This window comes from Microcaecilia unicolor, chromosome 3 (assembly GCF_901765095.1).
Source record: "Microcaecilia unicolor chromosome 3, aMicUni1.1, whole genome shotgun sequence".
Lineage (NCBI taxonomy): Eukaryota > Metazoa > Chordata > Amphibia > Gymnophiona > Siphonopidae > Microcaecilia > Microcaecilia unicolor.
This window is the reverse complement of record NC_044033.1, coordinates 218,105,825-218,120,735: the sequence shown is the minus strand read 5'-3', so window position 1 is coordinate 218,120,735 and position 14,911 is coordinate 218,105,825. Positions and strand designations below refer to the sequence as shown.

The following is a 14,911-nucleotide window of genomic DNA, read 5'->3' as shown; positions in this document are numbered from 1 at the left end:
TTCTCTTTTAGCCTTCTTTATTAATGCTTTGCTTTTGACTTGCCAGTGCTTATGTTGCTTCTTATTTTCTTCATTTGGGTCCGTTTTCCATTCTTTCAAGTACAATATTTTGGCTGTAATGTACTCTTTTACTTCAGCTTTTAACCATGCAGGCTGACGTTTTTTCTTCTTTCCACCTTTGCAAATACGTGGAATGCATCTGGACTGGGCTTCCAAGATAGTACTTTTGAATAATGTCCATGCCTGATGTGGAGGGGCATAATCGAACGGCGCCGGCCAAATAGATGGCCGGCACCGTAAAGCAACGGCAGAACCGTATTATCGAAAAAGATAGCCGGCTATCTTTTGTTTCGATAATATGGTTGGAGCCAGCCATATGTCAGAATTTGGCCTGGCTTTAGACATGGCTGGCATCGGTTTCCAGCGATAATGGAATCTAATACCGGCAATCTCAAACCCGGCCATATGCAAGGCATTTGGTCGTGGGAGGAGCCAGCATTTGTAGTGCACTGGCCCCCCCCTGACATGCCAGGACACCAACAGGGCACCCTAGGGGGCACTGCAGTGGACTTCAAAAATTGCTCCCAGGTGCATACCTCCCTTACCTTGTGTGCTGAGCCCCCGAAATCCCTCCCAAAACCCACTCCCCACAACTCTACACAACTACCATAGCCCTTAGGGATGAAGGGGGCACCTACATGTGGGTACAGTGGGTTTTGGGGGGTTTTGGAGGGCTCAACATTTACTACCTCAAGTGTAACAGGTAGGGGGGATGGGCCTGGGTCCACCTGCCTGAAGTGCACTGCACCCACTAAATACTGCTCCAGGGACCTGTATACTGCTGTCAGGGAGCTGGGTATGACATTTGAGGCTGGCATAGAGGTTGGCAAATTTTTTTTAATTTTTTTTGGGTGGGAAGGGGATTGGTGACCACTGGGGGAGTAAGGGGAGAAGATCCCTTATTCCCTCCGGTGGTCATCTGGTCAATTGGGGCACTTTTTTGAGACTTGGTGTCAAGCCCTGCAGTAATAAGATGTGAGCCCCTGTGCCAAATAGCGTTCGGCAGCCGAAGAATCCCTTTCTTACCTGAGGAAAAAGTACTGGAACCCCGGCAGAGGTCCGAGTTGAACTCAGGATAGGCAGCAGGCACCTGACACAGTCCAGTTCCAGGCCAAGGTTCAAGGCAGGCTGCAAGCTAAACACAGTCCAGGTATCGACAAGGGTTCAAGGGCAGGTGGCCAGCAAAACACAGTCCCGGTCCAGACAAGGGTACAAAGGCAGGCGGCAAGTAAAGACAGTCCAGGTCCAGGCAAGGGTTCAAAGTCAGGCGGCAAGCAAAACAAAGTCCAGATGCAGGCAAAGGTTCTGAGGCAGATGGCAAGCAAAAGCAAAGTCCAGGACCAGGCAAAGGTCCAAATGGCAGGCAGTAAGCAAAAACACAGTCCAGGTCCAAGCAAGGGTTCAAACAACTGGAGTCAGTCCAAAGAAGAATCACAGCACCCAGAAATCCTCACGAGTAGAAGCCGAAGCCATGAGTGCTGCCAGAAGCTGCTCCTAAATAGCCCCCCCCCCAATCAGACAGACAAGAAACAGCTGACGGGGGGGGGGGGGAGGGGGTGGAGCCCTCAGCCAGCCCAAGGAACTCTGGATTGGCCGGCCAACAGAAGGGGGCGGCATCCAGCCATGAACGGCCAATCCGGACGTCAGAGGAGTGTCCTTGGTGCTCCCGGGCCCCGAGCCCGGAAGAGACTCTCTCCCTCGGGGACGCTGGCACTGCCAAGATGGCCGGTGTTCCCCAACCGCCACCGACCAGCAGCAGCAAGCCGGTGTAGTCCAGGCTGCTGGCAGAGCCCCTCTGGAGCACCGCAAACGGCCAGCGATGGCCCGATCCTTCCGGCCAGCGCCTCCTCCTACAGACCCTGAGCGAGGCATCGCTGTGGGGAGAGCGCCACAGGTAAGGGATGCAACACTTGGTCCTAAAAATAAATGAACCAAGTGCAGCCGGAGAAATGCTTGTCCGAGCTGGCCATCTTTTTTCCATTATCGGGCGAAGCCGTCCATCTTGTAACCACGCCCCCGTCCCGCCTTCTGTACCCTGCTTGAAGTTTGGCCGGCTCTGCAACAGAAAGCAGTTGGCGACGGCCAAAATCGGCTTTCGATTATACCGATTTTTACCGGGTTCAGGAGATCGCCTGCCATCTCCCGATTTCGAAAATAAGCTGGTTAGTGTCCTAACCTTTGCAGCCAATCCTTTTAGTTTCTTTTTAACCATTTTTCTCATTTTATTATAGTCACCCTTTCAAAAATTAAATGCAGCTACAGTAGATTTCTTTTGCGGGTTCATCCCAGATAGTACTCAAACTTGATCATGTTATGATCACTGTTTCCCAGGGGACCCAACAGCACCACCTCTCACACTATGCCCTGCACGCCACCAAGGACCAGATGCAAAATGACTCTCCCTCTCATCGGTTCATGGACCAGCTGCTCCACTACTACTACTACTACTACTACTACTATTTAGCATTTCTATAGCGCTACAAGGCATACGCAGCGCTGCACAAACGTAGAAAAAAGACAGTCCCTGCTCAAAGAGCTTACAATCTAATAGACAAAAAATAAATAAAGTAAGCAAATCAAATCAATTAATGTGAACGGGAAGGAAGAGAGGAGGGTAGGTGGAGGCGAGTGGTTACAAGTGGTTACGAGTCAAAAGCAATGTTAAAGAGGTGGGCTTTCAGTCTAGATTTAAAGGTGGCCAAGGATGGGGCAAGACGTAGGGGCTCAGGAAGTTTATTCCAGGCGTAGGGTGCAGCGAGACAGAAGGTGCGAAGTCTGGAGTTGGCAGTAGTGGAGAAGGGAACAGATAAGAAGGATTTATCCATGGAGCGGAGTGCACGGGAAGGGGTGTAGGGAAGGACGAGTGTGGAGAGATACTGGGGAGCAGCAGAGTGAATACATTTATAGGTTAGTAGAAGAAGTTTGAACAGGATGCGAAAACGGATAGGGAGCCAGTGAAGGGTCTTGAGGAGAGGGGTAGTATGAGTAAAGCGACCCTGGCGGAAGATGAGACGGGCAGCAGAGTTTTGAACCGACTGGAGAGGGGAGAGGTGACTAAGTGGGAGGCCAGCAAGAAGCAGATTGCAGTAGTCTAAACGAGAGGTGACAAGGGTGTGGATGAGGGTTTTGGTAGAGTGCTCGGAAAGAAAGGGGCGGATTTTATGGATGTTGTAAAGAAAGAAACGACAGGTCTTGGCGGTCTGCTGGATATGAGCAGAGAAGGAGAGAGAAGAGTCAAAGATGACCCCAAGGTTTTGAGCTGAGGAGACAGGGAGAATGAGAGAGCCATCAACAGAAATAGAAAACGGGGGGAGCGGGGAAGTGGGTTTGGGGGGGAAAATGAGAAGCTCGGTTTTGGTCATATTTAATTTCAGGTGGCGTTGAGACATCCAGGCAGCAATGTCAGAGAAGCACGCTGAAACTTTGGTTTGGATGCAAGGTGAGATATCAGGGGTAGAAAGGTAGATTTGGGAGTCATCAGCATAGAGATGGTAGGAAAAGCCATGGGATGAGATTAATGAACCAAGGGAAGAAGTGTAGATAGAAAAGAGGAGGGGACCAAGAACAGAACCCTGAGGTATGCCGACAGGCAGAGGGATAGAAGTAGAAGAGGATCCACCAGAGTGAACACTAAAGGTGCGGAGGGAGAGGTAGGAAGAGAACCAGGAAAGGACAGTGCCCTGGAATCCAAGTGAGGACAGGGTATCGAGAAGTATGCTGTGATCGACAGTGTCAAAAGCAGCGGAAAGATCAAGAAGAATGAGGATGGAATATTGACCTCTGGATTTAGCCAGTAATAGGTCATTGGAGACTTTAGTAAGCGCAGTTTCGGTTGAGTGGAGAGGGCGAAAACCAGATTGTAGTGGGTCAAGAATAGCATGTGAGGAGAGAAAATCAAGGCATCGGCGGTGAACAGCACGCTCAAGTAATTTGGAGAGAAAAGGAAGGAGGGAGATGGGTCAGTAATTAGAGGGACAAGTAGGGTCAAGTGAAGGCTTCTTAAGGAGAGGTGTGACCACAGCTTGTTTAAAGGCAGCAGGGACAGTGGCAGTGGAAAGTGAGAGGTTGAGAATGTGACAGATAAAAGGAATAAGAGCGGGTGAGATGGCATTAAGAAGGTGGGTGGGAATGGGATCAGAGTGACAGGTGGTACATTTTGAGGAAGGAAGGAGAAGTGTAGTTTCCTCAATAGTAACTTCAGGAAAGGAGGAAAGGGAATGAGGGGAAGGAGAGAGAGGGGAACGGACTAGTGGAGGGAGAGCTGGTGAGGTAGAGAAAGCAAGGTTTATCTTTTGAACCTTGTTGTGAAAGAATTCAGCAAGGGTCTGAGGAGATAATGAAGGGGGAGTTGGGGGAGGGGGCACCTTGAGGAGAGAGTTCAATGTGGTGAAGAGAAGTCGAGGATTAGAGCCAAGAGAGTTGGTCAGTTGGATATAATAATCCTGTTTGGCACGTAAAAGAGCAGATTGGAAGGAGGTCAGCATGAACTTAAAGTGTAAGAAATCAGCAAGGGCCCGAGATTTCCGCCAGAGGCGTTCGGCGGAGCGGGTACAGGAACGTAGGTAGCGGATATTAGAAGTCAGCCAAGGTTGGGGTTTTGTACGCCTTACAGGGCGGGTCATCAAAGGTGCAAGAGTGTCTAAGGCAGAGGATAGAGTATTGTTGTAAGAAGAAACAGCCTCGTTGATAGACGTGGATGGTGCCACAGTAGAGAGGAGGTTTGAAACATGGGAGGATAGAGATGAAGGGTCAATATCGTGAAGATTCCTAGATAAATTAGATAGGATAGGACGGGACTGGAAGGGAGGAGATTTAAGTGTGAAAGTTATAAAATGGTGATCAGAGGAGGGATGATCAGAGGCAAGGAAACTAGAAGGTGAATAGTTGGAGGAGAAGATGAGATCAAGACAGTGACCATTTTGATGAGTGGGGGAGGTGGAGCATAGTTGGAGATTAAAGGACGACGTTAAAGCGAGTAACTTGGAAATATAAGAGTTGGAAGGATCATTAGCAGGAATATTAAAGTCACCAAGGATGAGAGAGGGGGAGGAAGGATCATGGAAGAAGGCAAGCCAGGCGTCAAAGTCACTGAGAAAGGATGAAAAGGACTTATCAGGGGGACGATAAATGACCGCTATTCGAAGAGGCAGAGGAGAGAAAAGTAGTCATTTATTACATATAGAAATTTTATATCCCTGGAACTCCCTGACGTAACATTTATCTACTCAATATCAGGGTAACTTAAATCACCCATTATTATAGCATTGCCCAATTTGCCAACTTTCCTAATCTCTGTAAACAGTTCTTCATCCGTCTGTTTGTTCTGTCTCGGCGGACAGTACTACAGCCCTAGAATACTCTTTCCCTTCACACATGGAATTTCTTTCCATAATGTTTCCATGCTGCTATCTGCGTTGTGTGGAATGTTTGGTTTATTTGACTCAATTCCCTCTTTAACATATAGTGCAACCCCCCTCCAATTTGATCCTCTCTTTCATTGCGATACAATTTGTACCCTGTTAGCACAGTGTGCCATTGATTGTCCTCTTTCCACCAAGTCTCTGAGATGTCTATTATGTATACCTCAGCATTTAGTGCTATATATTCTATCTCTCCCATCTTATTTTTTTGGCTTCTAGCATTTGTATTCAGGCACTCCAAATTGTGTTTTTTCCTTTGATCTACAAGCTGCTTAGGAGTTGAAGGGGACAATGGGCATATTTTTTTCCTGCTCTCTCATTATGCTCAAGTCCACCTGCAGCTGTCACTTATACTGTAAACTAGCACCCTCCTTCCACCAACTGTCTCACAACCACATTTGGGCGAGTGACAGTCTCCCACTCTCAAATTATCCCCAGTGATTTATAGGTTCCTGAAGCCTCACTCCTAGTGGTTCCACAGTTCCCAGAAAGCACTCACAGATCCAAAACACAAACCAACAGGATTCATTATCAGTACAGGCAAGCAGGGTGAACAAACAATTGTGTTTATTCTATAAAAAATATATTTAGGAAGTACCAGGGGCGTAGCTACGGGTGGGCCTGGGTGGGCCCAGGCCCACCCAATTTCAGCTCTGGCCCACCCACTCCCATTGCCGGCCACTGCTGCTTTTTCTGTTGAGCAGCAGGGCCGGCGCTACAAAAAGAAGAAGCGCTCAGCTGATTGAGCTGAGCGCCGCCGCCAACGTTAACAACGAGAAAAAAATGTTAAAAAAAAAAAAAGCGCGGCACCGTAGGCAGCCTCGAAGCATTGGCTGCTGGCTCTGCAGGCTCCTCCCATCTCTTACGTCACTGCCCCTGGAGCGAAGCAGGGGCAGTGACGTAAGAGACGGGAGGAGCCTGCAGAGCCAGCAGCCAATGCTTCGAGGCTGCCTACGGTGCCGCATTTTTTTTTTTTTTTTTTTACATTTTTTTCTCGTTGTTAACGTTGGCGGCGACGCTCAGCTCAATCAGCTGAGCGCTTCTTCTTTTTGTAGCTGGGGCTGGCGGGCCTGAATCGGATGGCAGGATGGGGACTGGGGAGAAAGAGGGAAAACGGATGGCAGGATGGGGACTGGGGAGAAAGAAGGAAAACGGAAGGATGGGAGAGAGAGGGAAAACGGATGGCAGGATGGGGACTGGGGAGAAAGAAGGAAAACGGAAGGATGGGAGAGAAAGAGGGAAAACGGAAGGATCGAGAGAGAAAGAGAAAGAAGGAAAACAGACGGAAGGATGGCAGAGAAAGAGGGAAAACGGAAGGATGGGGAGAGAGAGGGAAAACAGACGGAAGGATGGAAGAGAAAGAGGGAAAACGGAAGGATGGGGAGAGAAAGAGGGAAAACAGACGGAAGGATGGCAGAGAAAGAGGGAAAACGGATGGAAGGATGGCAGAGAAAGAGGGAAAACGGATGGATAGGAAGAGAGACACTGGATGGAAGGATGGGGAGAGAAAGAGGGGAGATGGATGAAAGGATGCAGAGAGAAAGGGGCAAGACTGGAAGGATGTGGAGAGAGAAGGGACACTGAACAGAAAAGGGTAGAGAGCTAGACACTGGTTAGAAGGAGGGAGAGAGAGACATTAGATGGAAGGATCAGGAGAGAGGGTAGATGGGTGGAAGGATGGGGAGAGAAAGAGGAAGACGCTGGATGGAAGGGTAGGGAGAAAGAGGTGACACTGGATGGAAGGATGCAGAAAGAAAGAGGGGAGACTATTGGAAGGATGGGGAGAGAGAGGGGAGACACTGGAAGGATGGGGAGAGAAAGAGGAGAGCTGCTGCATGGAAAGGGGAGTAGTGAAAGATTGGAGAATAAGAGGAAGGGGCATGGGGAGAACAAGGGTGAGAAAAAGATGAAAAGCCATAAGTAGATGAAGGAAATTAAAGAATGGATAGTAAGAATGAATTAAATCTGGACACAGAGAGAGGCAGAAAAATATTGAAGAAAGCAAAGAAAAAGGAGAGAAAAATGACAAATGGCCAGGAAACCCTGGCAGAAGAGTCAAGCGAAAACAAAGGAAAGCAGAATCTAGAGACTGGGAGCAACACAATGAGAAAAAGTAAATGGCCATACAACAAAGGTAAAGAAAATAATTTTATTTTTAATTTAGGATAAAGTAATATGGTGTTAATAAAGTTTCAGAGACCAATACTTCCTTCCTTAGGTCAGGAGAGGATACCGTAACAGCATTATACTGACCTGAGGCAGGAGGTTTTGGCCTCTGAAAGCTCATTGAAAAGGGCGTTAGGCTATTAAATAAATTTTCTGAAATCTGATGCACTGAAAAGCAGCACTTTACCCTGTGTGACAAATGCATCTGAGTGTGACTACATTTTGCTGGGGGGGGGGGGGGGGGTAGAGAGAAAATTTTGTGCCCACCCACTTTGGGTTCAGGCCCACCCAAAATTGGCAGTCTGGCTACGCCACTGGGAAGTACTTGGGGAGATCAGGATATATAGCTGCTCACCAGTTATCAAATATAGCAGTTTTACAGGGCTTCAGCAAAGAGCCTTCTCTCTCTCGTCTCCTAAGTTGAGACTGGGGGAAAAACCACTACAATCCAAATGAAAAAAGCTTCTGGGCCAGTCAGAGCCCAGTCTGGAAGTTTTAAAAATATACTGCAGACTACCTTTCCAAAAGGCTTAAACAAAGAGATTAGCCATGGATCTGCAGCAGCTTCGAAATATAAACATGCACCTCCTGCTGGACAAAATAGAGAAATACACTGCAGGAAATACCCAGTACATTTTACAAGCATTTTACACACTGCTCTGTCACAGTAACCTGTAAAATAAGAAAGATCAATACACATGACACTTCCACTTCAAGCTAAATTTCAGATTCCAGATGCTTGAAAGCATGAATTGTTCCATAGGTGAGCAGATATAGCAACCTGCATTTTAACAATCATTGGTGAAGGTTATGTCAAATTACCCAGAATTTCTTTCAATATTCAGACACCTCCTCAAGCAAAATGCAGTGAGAGCTGCCCTCCTGGCTTCATGAAATTAACCAGGAAAGGAGAGCCCATCTGCTGCTTTGACTGTATTCCATGTCCACAGGGAGAAATCTCAAACCAAAGTGGTGAGTGATATCATGTGGCATGTCAGTGACTGTGGATTATTTGCTATGGTGTTCATTTTCAAAAGAGAAAAACTTCTCAAAAGTGGCACAAAGTGGTAGATGGACCATTTTCTCATCAAAATATCTAAATCATGATTTTCAATGTTTCATTCTGCAGTTCATCTAAATTGCATGGGGGCATCTTGGAGGTGTGCTTTAGCTGAGACTTGGGTTGGCTTTACATCTGGATATTTTTCTGCTATAATAGAACAGAAAAAAAGGTCCAGGGCAGAATAGAAATACGTTATTATCTAGACTTTTTCTAGTCATGAATAAGTCTGAAAAAGTTGCCTTAAATGATCAACTGAACATTGTAGGGATGAAGGCATGACTCCCCCTAAATCCTCCAATAGTCACTCCCATCCCCCAAAGATGTGACAGTAACAGTAAATACATGGCTCTGTGACAGCTGTGTGATATATATATATATATATATATATATATATATATATATATATATATATATATAGTAGGGACACCCATTGATTAAAATTCTCAATCGCACGTTCAGTAGTAGCTGTAGGTGAGCTACATTCAGGTACACTACGTATTTCCCAAATCATCCCTTCCCTTACACTCCCCTCACTTAAATGGGCACCATCTCCTCCCTTATCTCCTTTCATGATCACCATTGTTTCCCTTCCATTTCCTTCCCTCCCCTATTTCCAGCATCCTTCCCTGCCCCCCACATCTCTCTCTTTCCTCTTTCTCCCGCCCCCTCCCCGGTTCATATATTTCTCTCTGTCATCTTTTTCTGCTTCCTCTTTATCCCATGGCACCTGATGTGGTCCCCATCTTTCTGTCTTTTATCTGCTTCCTCTTTCTTCCGTGCCCCTCCCCACCCTGTCTGAATCTTTCTTTGTCTTCTTTTCTTTTTCTGCTTCCTCTTTCTCCCATGTCCCCCGCCCTGGTCTTAATATTTCTATCTGTCTTTTATCTGCTTCCTCATTCTTCTATGCCCACCCCCCCCCCCCCCCCCCCCCCCGCTGTGGTCGCATTCTGTCTTTGGCACCACTTATTACCTCTCCCAGCAAGGCACTCCAACAGGCCCCCCTCTCCTCTGCGGCTCCTTCTCCCTGCTCCTCACCCTTGCAGGCTGCTCTGAAAACAGTGCTGCTTCTCACAGTGGCTTACCAAGGGGGGGGGGGCGGTGGGGGCGGTCCGCCTCGGGTGCCAGTGGGTGAGGGGGGTGCTCCGTTGACGCTGGCGGCGCTGCAGTCAGCAGCACTCATCTCCTGCAAGCAAGCGGCGTGGCAGGCAGCCTGCCCTGCTTGTAAACGAACGAAGTAAATCTCGTCATCGACTCGTCGGGCCTTCCCTCACTGGGTTCCGCCCTCCGCAATGGCTGGACCCAGTGAGGGAAGGCCCGATGAGTCGACGACTAAGAGAGATTTACTTTGTTCGTTTACAAGCAGCGCACTGGGCACAGACGTGAGGCGTGGCTGCGGGACAACTGTGAGGGAAGGGCCTGAAGGTTGTGACCTTGGTCTTTGGGAAATGCAGCCTGTGTGAAGTGAACCGAGCCGTACTGGAATTTTTTTCCCCCCTGAATTTGAATAGATGGCTTGCAGGGGGGAAAAAAAAGTATTGTGTGTTAACCGTTTCTGAACTTTACACTTTCTTAGCGTGTACTGGACAGCCTCTTCTTTCGTATGTTTGAGTCAGTGCTCTGTTGTATTAGTGTGTAATTAAACGGCACTGATGAAACTTAGGTGATGGGTGAATGGAAGTGATTTATACGCTGAAGAGCATAACGTGTTTTAATCTTTGCAAACATGCCTGTCTCTGAAAATCATAATATGAGGGCAGGTGGTGCTCCACTGAATTGAAAGTTTAAATGTATAAACAGTGATGTAGGTACTAAACCAGTGGTACCCAATTTTTGCTGTTCAAGCTATCAGCTTACTCTGTGTGAAATTATCTTGAGGGAAGGGGGATATGATAGTGTCAATTGAACCACCATGTTACCAACATTCACATAATATATGACCTCCTGGTGGAGGTTGTGGAGTCGAGAACTGGTTCAGAATTTGAAAAGGCATGGGATAAGCATGTGGTGTTGCTTAGCAAAAGGAAGAGTAAGGGTTTACAGGGGATGGGCAGACTGGATGGGTCATATGGCCTTTATCTGCCTGCATGTTTCTATGTAGATGGGAGAGGGAGGGAAGGAGTTTCAGATGGGAGAGTGGGGTTTCAGATGGGAGAGGGAAGGAGTTTCAGATGGGAGAGGGAAGAAAAGAGTTTCAGATGGGGGGGGGGGGGTTCAGTGGAGCTGAAACTGGAGGCTGAAAGGGGGGCAGGTGGGAGATGTGGGCTGGGGCTAGAACTAGGGGCAGATGGGATAAGGGGGCTGGAACTGGGGGCTGAAAAAAGGGGCAGAGAGAGATCCTGGATGGATGGATGGATGGATGGGGGGGAGGGAGGGAGGGAGGGCAGACCCTGGATGGATGGGGGGGAGAGGGAGGGCAAATGGTGGATTGAAGCGGGGGAGAGGGAAGACAGACTGTGGATGGATGGATGGATGGATGGATGGATGGATGGATGGAGGGCAAATGGTGGATTGAAGGGGCAGAGAGAAAGGGCAGACAGTGGATGGAAGGAATAGAAAGGGCAGACGGTGAATGGAAGGGGGAGAGAGGGCAGATGGCGGATTGAAGGGGCAGAGAGAAAGGGCAGACAGTGGATGGAAGGGATAGAAAGGGCAGACATGAATGGAAGGGGGAGAGAGAGAGGTTAGAAAGGGGCAGATGGTGGATGGAAGGGGCAGAGAGACAGGGCAGACATTGGATGGAGGGATCAGCAGAGAGGGCAGACACTGGATGGCAGAGAGAGACCGGAGACAGATGCTGGATGGAAGGAAGACAATAAAAAGAAGATGAGGAAAGCCAGAGACAACAAACTGTAAATAAAATATATATTTTTACTTTTTTTTTGCTTTAGGATAAAGTAGTATTGTAGCTGTGTTAATAAATGTTTGTAATAGAACATGTAAATAAGGTAATCTTTTTATTGGACTAATTTTAATAAATTTTGACTAACTTTCGGAGAGCAAAATCCCCTTTCTCAGGTCAGGATAGGATACTGTAACAGCACTATACTGTATTGACCTGAGGAAGAAGGCTTTGGCCTCTGACAGCTAAATGTATTAGTCCAATAAAATGGTATTTTATTTTCTATATTTGTTTTATTTCTATTTGTTAATTTGTAAAGTGGTGATTGGTATTTGTTAGTTTTTTTCAAATTGACATCTGCTGTCTTTATATTTTACACAGTACTAGGGGACATTTTCTGTTTCTGTGGTGTTGCATTGCATGCAGAGTCTGGCATCTTGGGGGTTCAGTTTAATTTTTCTCTAAATAGAAAGTTTATGATTACTTATTCTATAGTGGATTAGGGTGTATCTGTGTTTGTGAAAAAGACATGGCTTTCAGTTGGCATTGACTGTGCAGGATCGAGGATCTGTACTATTCTGTCTGGTTTCGTTTTACAATAGGTGAATTGATGTTCTGGTGCTCACTGTAGTGTTTAAGATGCTTTCGTTTTCCTTGTGTGACTCGTAGAAATGACTGCTAATGGTATGGTAGAATTGCTCTATAGGTCCTGAGTGTTTTGTATTCTCGGTATGCCTAGTACTGGATTTTGGAGGGGGGTGTTAAAAAATGACCGGCCCCGGGTGTCATCTACCCTAGGTATGCCACTGGCTTCTCACCCATCCCAAAGCATCTCTCTACAACAGGAAGATCTGAGGTGGAACTTCCTATTACAGAGAGACACTGCGGGCAGGGTGAGAAGCAGCACTATTTTCACTGCAGGGGTCAGGAAATGGTGGACCTTTAAGTACAGTAGGTTTTCTCTGTTCCTGGAAGGTTCACTATACAATATGAAAAGGCTTATGTGGGAATTGTACCTGGATCCCTTTATGTGAAGTTCACTGCACTGACCACTAAGCTGCCTCTCTGCACTGCTGGGATGTCGGTGTGGTCAGTTCAGTGGGAATGCTGCTGGACAGACCTCCCTATGGCTTGTTTTTCTATGTTTTTTCCTGGAACCTTTTTTTTTTTTTCTTCAAAAATGGTGTTTACAGATGGATGTATTGAGACTGAAAACATCAAAGCCATAATCGAACCAGAAATTTAGATGCTTTTCTCATTTATGCCTGTGTGTTAGACATTAATGGAAATATTTTCAGAAAAACGTCTGGATGTTACAACGAAAATGACCCTCCACAGCTCCTGCTGTGTGAAACTCAGAAGTATGCAAAAAATTATGGAAAATAAGAAATCTGTATAAGCCATACTCATCCATTTTTCTTGTTGAGATCATTCTTATTTTGTAGTTTGAGGAAAATTGCCCTAGATAATAATTCCCACAGCACAGGACTTAACAAAGATCTGTTTTTTTAAAATCCCATTATAAACCATGAAATTCTTATGCTATGTTACCCTCTTATCAACCATCCATCTCTCCTTGTCTCTCTCGGTGGGAATGAAAATGAGTGTCTGCATCAGAGGATTAAAAGCAGGCAAATGCTAACAAATCTGAAACCCTGTCAACAATAGCAAGAGGCAGTCGTATATTGTTTAGTAATATTGAATGGTGCAGTTTAAAATCATTACCAATACTCTGTTTAGTAAAAGACCCCCCCCCCCCTTCAAACCCACTTATCATCACTAATTGGACTTAATTAATTCTAATAGGTGCAGCCAACATGGGGGGTGTGGTCAGAGAAGGAGCTTTGGGTGTCTCTGTTCCATCAATTAAATTTACGTGTGTTGTTATATTATTCAGGCCTATGCACGTAGATTTAAGCGCAGGCATTTACACCAGCTTTGCACTAGCGTAAAAGCCACACATAAATCTATACACATCCACCCAGCCTAAGCGTATTCTATAAACCGCATCTGAATTTAAGACGTGCCTAGATATAATGTGTCACATATAGAATCGTGTCCAGTGCTTAGTTAGGTGCCATTTAGAGAATAGCGCTTTGTGGAAAGATACGTAACTACATTTAGGCGTGACCATTTACACCAATAAAAACTTGTTATAAATCCCTGTGCCTGAATTAAGTATGGACCCTCTTTAATGCATAATAATGCATATAAATTAAAGGAACACCCCTGATCCTCCCATGACCCTCCTATAGCCTGGCCCCTTTTTGGAGCCACTAATTAGCCAGTGCCACTGAATATTAGCAGATAGCCCTGCACAAATGAATTAACCATCCAGAAGCCTTTTACGGCTGGTTAAGTCTTTTTGGATATCAATCTTACAGTGTTAATTTTGCTCACTTTCTAGAAAATAGATGAAAAACAAAAGAAAAAAAAGGAGTAAGATATAGAGGAAACAATAGCAGCTATGTATTTTTTATTTAGTGAGATGAGTTGAATTAGCAAAGTGTCTGTCTACTGTACATACCGATTCCAATTTGTAACTGGTTCATAGGCAGTCGGTGGCCCAACTGTTTGGGGAGGCTAAAGGGGGCGGGGTTAGGATGGGGCCAGGGGTGGAGCTTAAATCCATAATTGTCTGATAACACACAGAAAAAATAAATAAATAAAAATAAAAGTCACAATTAATACCTTTTATTAAATTTAGATATTAGATATGTATCATATGTCAAAGAATAAAGTGGTTGCTCAAAGCATATTCTAAGCACAATTGCTCAACTGCAAAACACTATGCACAACTTTGTGCAAAAACACACTCAGAACCTTACTGTACCATAAATATTACACTGTGCAGAACCTAATACACCAATATACCACCTATACGGAAAATGCAGACCGTCAACAATATGAAACAAGGGATCATATCATCACAATTCTCATGTAGAGCCACAAAACACCCTAATTCATGTTTAATGTGGGATAAAATGCCATAAATAAGTAAATAAATATAAACTTTTAATGTTGAGCACCTGATTCTCAAAGTGGACATATTCCAAACACTATAATGAAAATAAAATGAATTTTTCTACCTTTGTTGTCTGGTGACTTTTTCTGATCATGCTGGCCCAGTATCCGATTCTACTGCTATCTGTCCTCAGTGCAGGTCAGGAAGTCATCCTCATTAAATATCTCCCTAGCAACCCAGGACACCTCCAGTCAAACCCCCCTGCTCTCCCAGCAGTAAAGTAAACAAATTAAACCATAAACCAATTTCTACAGCTGGTTACACAAGGTTAGAGGGCTTTCACTACAGCTCCTGCTGTGAGGATAGAGGTAAATCAACAATTTAAACCCCTCAGAGCA

The 14,911-nt window shown here is 45.8% G+C and overlaps 1 pseudogene; it reads left to right on the top strand.

The window, feature by feature from the left end:
- Positions 1–14,911, top strand: part of LOC115464367 — a 60,307-nt pseudogene that overhangs the window by 44,282 nt on the left and 1,114 nt on the right.